We start from the raw sequence: 6,000 nt of genomic DNA on the forward strand, positions 1-6,000 counted from the left end.
CATACACATAGTAAGGCTTTACAATGTCATCATTACCTGTGTTCATTTCAAACAGACCAAAATCTGGACTGTCCAATGTCAGATCTGGAACAGTGTCAGAGTTCGGTGCAGCTTCCGTCTTGCACTGAACCACATTACTGGCTGCTCTGTCTTCTCTGACTTGATGTGACAGGAATTGGTTGTCCTCGGGATCTTTTTAACCCATGCTGGTTGCCTGGATCTGCATCCTGGGGCGCATCTTCAGGGGGCTATGCAGACTGTGGACATCCTGCTGTTGAACGCAGACATCATGGCGCTGCTTGAGAGCGCTGGGTTGCCTCTTAAAATCCAGATGCATGGTTCCTTTGGTCGTACTCGAACAACCTTCTTTACGCGTGCAACAGGCTTTTGCGATGTGTCCCTTTTTCTTACACTCGTGGCACTCACTTTCTTTAAACCTGCAGTCATTCGGGTTATGATTTTTTCCACCGCAGCGATAACAGGGCTTACCGGCCACTGTATTTTTCTCAGCTTCACGGTATTTTGGTTTCACTCTTTTGTCCACTACATGAGCCTTGAAAGCTTTCTGTGCAAATTGCTGTGCACTGTCCTTGGTTACCTCAAAGGATAGCGCCATCTCTACAGCCAGCGGCAGCGTCAAGTCTTTGGTGTGCGCGGTGCTGAGTAGACGGTCTCTCAGCTCGCTGCTCTTTACCCCACAGACAAATCTGTCACGCAGAGCTTCCTCTAAGAAAGTCCCGAATTTACATGTAGCTGCTACTTTTCGTAAACTAGCCACGTACTCACTGATTGTTTCATTGTCTTTTTGGTTTCTTCCGTGAAACTTGCACCTTTCTGCAATAAAGTTAGTCTTCGGTACGTAGTGCTTCTGCAGCAAACCCACCAGCTCCTCGTAGCTTTTCTCTGACGGTTTATCTGGAGCACAGGTCCATCAGCAAGCTGTGGGATCTTTTTCCCACCACCGTGAGAAATACCGACTTAGTTTTCTCATCTTTAGTGTCCAAGTCGTTTGCCGCAAAATACTGCTCGAGACGCTCGCGGTAGTTGTCAAAACTTTCCTCACTTTCCTCGAAGTGAAAATCTTCTGGCTTTCCAAACGCCATCTTTGTAGCTCTGGTTCGGCGGTCCTTTCACTCACCCAAACGGTCGGCTTTTTAACGGTCCCGTTTTGCCTCTATGGAGCCGCAGCTTCTGCGCACTCTGTGCCTTCCAGCTTGAACAATCCCATCCTCGTCGCCAAAATTCTGTTGTGTATGGAACACTAGTTCAAAATAAATGATGTCCAAGCAGACGACTGGAACAAGCACATAGCAACATTTTATTTCCAAACGGGAACTCACTTCTTCTTCTGTAGTTACAGGTTCTCTAACCAGACTCTCAAAAACCACGAGAGCGCCACCTACAGAGTTTCATTAATTTCTGTGTCTGGAACACCACAAGTTTGAAACAGAAACCACATTCCCTCTAAACAAAAAAAGAACAATTGTTTAAATAAGACATTAGAGAAGGCAGAAAATGTGAGATAATTAACACCTTATTGTATCTGATTCTCATTAGAAAATAAATAATAAACCTGCAGATTAACAGAAAATCTTCCATAGGATCCTAGAAATACAGAAAAACAGGAAATAGTTCAGAGAGAAAAAAACTCAAAGAAAACATTCAGGATCATATGTGTCACCTACCTTCCACCAAACTACCGGTGTTGGAGAAATTGTGATATTGTTAATCAAATATTTGTTATTCTCATTGCTTTATTATGTGTCTTTCTTTTATGCTTTCATTTTAGTTAATCTCATTATATAATTAAGATTATTTCTGTATTGTTGATTAACTCTGATTCCTTTCTCCGAAGGCCTCACTGATAGAGAGCAGAGACGAAATGGCTTCCAGACCAGACGATGATCTCTGCTGTCCGGTCTGTCTGGACATATTCAAGGATCCTGTTCTGTCATGCAGCCACAGCTTCTGTACGGAGTGTGTGCAGAAATCCTGGAGAGAGAAACCAGGAAGAGAGTGTCCAGTTTGTAAAAGGAGATCATTCATCAAAAATCCACCACGTAATCTGGCTCTGAAGAATCTGTGTGAGACTTTCTTACAGCGGAGACAGAAGAGAGCTTCAGAGGATCTCTGCAGTCTGCACTCTGAGAAACGCAAACTCTTCTGTCTGGACCATCAGCAGCCAGTGTGTGTCGTCTACAGAGACTCAGAAAAACTACACCAGTCACAGATTCAGACCCATTGATGAAGCTGCTCAGCAACACAAGAAGAAGCTTCAGGAAACTCTGGAGCCTTTAAAGAAGAAGCTGGATCTCAGGAAGAAAGTTCAGGAGGAGTTTGGTCAGACAGCAGAACACCTGAAGGTCCAGGCCCGACACACAGAGAGGCAGATTAGGGAGCAGTTTAAGCAGCTTCATCAGTTTCTAGCAGAGGAAGAGGAGGCCAGGCTGGCTGCACTGAGGGAGGAAGAGGAGCAGAAGAGAGGGATGATGAAGGAGAAGATGGAGGCTCTGAGCAGAGAGATAGCAGCTCTTTCAGACACAGTCAGAGCCACAGAGGAGGAGCTGAGAGCTGAAGACGTCTCATTCCTGCACAACTACAAGGCTGCAGTGGAAAGAGTCCAGCGCTGCCCCCTGCTGGAGGATCCACAGCTGCCCTCAGGAGCTCTGATAGACCAGGCCAAACATCTGGGCAACCTGGCCTTCAACATCTGGAGCAACATGCAGACCATGGTGACCTACACTCCTCTGGTTCTGGACCCAAACACGGCTGGTAAAGAACCATCTGTCTGAAGATCTGACCAGTTTGACTAGAGGAGAGAAACAGCAGCTTCCTGATAATCCAGAGAGATTTGATTATTACTGGTCTGTTCTGAGTTCTGATGGTTTTAACTCAGGGAACCACAGCTGGGATGTTGATGTTGGAGACAGTTTATACTGGAGACTCGGTGTGATAGAAGAGTCTGTTCAGAGGAAGGGACTCATAAAGTCTGGATTGTTGTTTATACGGTTCTATGAAGGTGAATACTCAGCATGGTCTCCACCAGCTCCTTCCACTCGTCTCTCAGTCCAAAAGGTTCTCCAGAGGATCAGAGTGAATCTGGACTGGGACAGAGGAAAGCTGTCCTTCTCTGATCTGGATACTAACACACATACACACCTTCACACACACCTTCACTGATAAGATGTTTCCATTCTTCTCCACTAATAAAACCTTAAAGATGGAACCGATGAAGATCTCAGTGATCAAGCAGCAGCTCTGATGATCTCAACATAAATAACAAAAAGTCCAAATATAACATTATTGATCAGGTGATTGATTGGTTTTATCATTGATTATATAGTTTGCTGGTTTGGTGAATTTCTGATTGTCATTATTAAACTGTTTTTAATCTGGAAACTGGAGACTTTTTCATATATTTCTGTGTTTTCCACTGTAATGTTTTGAATGTTTATTATTTACAATTTGATGTAAATAAATTAGTTGGTTTTTGAAAACTTGCTCTTTCAATTGTACTTGTGATGGATTACAAATGAAAACTATCCCAACATGTATCCACATGTCAATATATTTCCTTCTGGTTGAATTATTATTGCTTACATAAATGTTGTAGATTATTATTTTTTTCCAAACCTGAAGATTTCTTTTGTTTTTCGTGTTAATTTTGGAAAAATTTATGAAATAAATGTATTAGCTGGTTTATGGGATTAATTGTTCATGAATGTCTCTTGTTAACCTGAAACAGCAAAAATAAACCAATGAAAACAGATAAAGTTGCAAAGTTTAATTTTATTGATGGCTTCAGATTAATCTGAAACCTTCTGTTTAATCAGAAGATTATCACAATGTACTGATGTCTCTGCACAAGACCAAAATTTCATTTGATTTGTAATCAAAAATGTTCTCAGTTTCTATAAGCTGAATTTTTTACAACTCAGGTTTGGTAAACATTTTATGCAGATATTTTGTTGAATGTGCAACATGTACAATTACATGTTTTATATTAAATTACTGCAATTTATTGAAATATATTTTGTTTACCTCGTCAAAAATGTGAGTACATAACTATTATTTGTTGTGAAAGTACATTTGTTTCAACTTTTACAAATATAAACACACAGAATAGTTAATGTAAGAGTTATTAGGTATGAATAAACAATGATTAAGTAATAATGGTTAAATGAGGCTAAATTAAGTGAAGTTGGTATAAAGTGCTATCAAATATTTTGCGTTTTCTGTTATGTTTTTGGAAAAACTTAAATAGTTAAAAAACACCCCTGAAGTTTGTTGCCACAGATTTCAGATCTGACCAGTTTGACAAGAGGAGAGAAACAGCAGCTTCCTGATAATCTAGAGAGGACTTATGATGATTCCTGGTTCTGATGGTTTTAACTCAGGGAACCACAGCTGGGATGTTGATGTTGGAGACAGTTCACATTGGATAGTTGTGTGTTAGAAGAGTCTGTTCAGAGGAAGGGAATCATAAAGTCTGGATGGTTGTATGTACGGTTCTATAAAGATAAATATTCAAAATAAATATCCACCAGCTCCTTCCACTCGTCTCTCAGTCCAGAAGAATCTCCAGAGGATCAGAGTGAATCTGGACTGGGACAGAGGAAAGCTGTCCTTCTCTGATCTGGATACTAACACACATACACACCTTCACACACACCTTCACTGATAAGATGTTTCCATTTTTTGACACTTTTAATATATTAAAGATCCTACCACATAAGATGTCAGTGATTAAACAGCAGCTCTGATGATCTCAGCATGAAGAACAAAAAGTCCAAATAAAACATTATTGATCAAATGATTGATTTGTTTTATGATTGATAATTTTTTGGTTTGGTGAAATTATTAATATCATTTTTAAACTCTGCTTTTAATCAGAAAAATGGAGATGATCTGATTATCCACTTGATGATCAATAAAATATAATCTAATCTAAAACCATTCATCTTTTCCAGGGATTATGTTACCAGCTTTTGTTATCAGTCCACTAATAAACACCATTATTTTCAGTTTTTCATTTATGCTAACAAGACACTGAAAGTCATTTTTCAGAATGTTTGATTTCTTCTTGTCCAGATCTTTGACTCACTTATCCAATCAGTTACGGTCACAAAATGTTCTTTCACAGATAACACAGCAGAAACTTTTAATCAAATCTATTCTTCCTCCTCACCACTAAGTTGTAATGATGTAAATGAGTTGGTATGAAGCTTTCTGTCTAAACTCTCAGATATCATTGATTACTTTGCCCCCATTAAATTGAAGGTTGTGTCTGGTAGGATCAAGTCTCCATGGAGAAATGCACAAACATTTAGATCTGCAGGAATATTCTGACATAGAGCTGAACAAAAATGGCGTAAAACTCGACTTCATGATTATTATGATATAAACAAATCGCTCTACTAATCTACTAACACTCAACACTAAAACATGCAAAAGAAAAACATTCTTTGTACATATCATCAGTAAAAACATTAACAAAGCTTGAGCTTTATTTGCAACCAATGAGAGAATCACAAACAAATATATATACAATTATATATGTTATATATATATTTTATGTATACAAATATGTCTTTGTTTTTAATCAGGAAACTGGAGATGATCTGATCATTTGGGGATTTTTTCATATCTTTCTGTGTTTTCCACTTTAATTTTTTAATGTTGTAATGTTATGTACAACAACTTGATGTAAAATAAATTACTAGAAGATGATTGAAAGCATAATGGGAAGCCTAATAAATTTATTTGTACCTGATAAGAGTGTACTTTGTTTTTCAACACCACAAAAATCTTGTAAAACAACTTTAACATAATCACAATATGCATCCAACCATCTACACTGCTCTGCTTGACTGGTAAACAAAATAAAGGAACACAAAAATCATCCAGTTTGAAGCAGAAACCACATTCCCTCTAAAGACAAATAAGAAATATTGGGTAAGTCAGACATTAAAGAAGGCAGAAAATTTGAGATCATTAACA

Source organism: Poeciliopsis prolifica, unplaced genomic scaffold (genome assembly GCF_027474105.1).
Source record: "Poeciliopsis prolifica strain line A6 unplaced genomic scaffold, Auburn_PproV2 SCAFFOLD244, whole genome shotgun sequence".
NCBI classification, from domain to species: domain Eukaryota; kingdom Metazoa; phylum Chordata; class Actinopteri; order Cyprinodontiformes; family Poeciliidae; genus Poeciliopsis; species Poeciliopsis prolifica.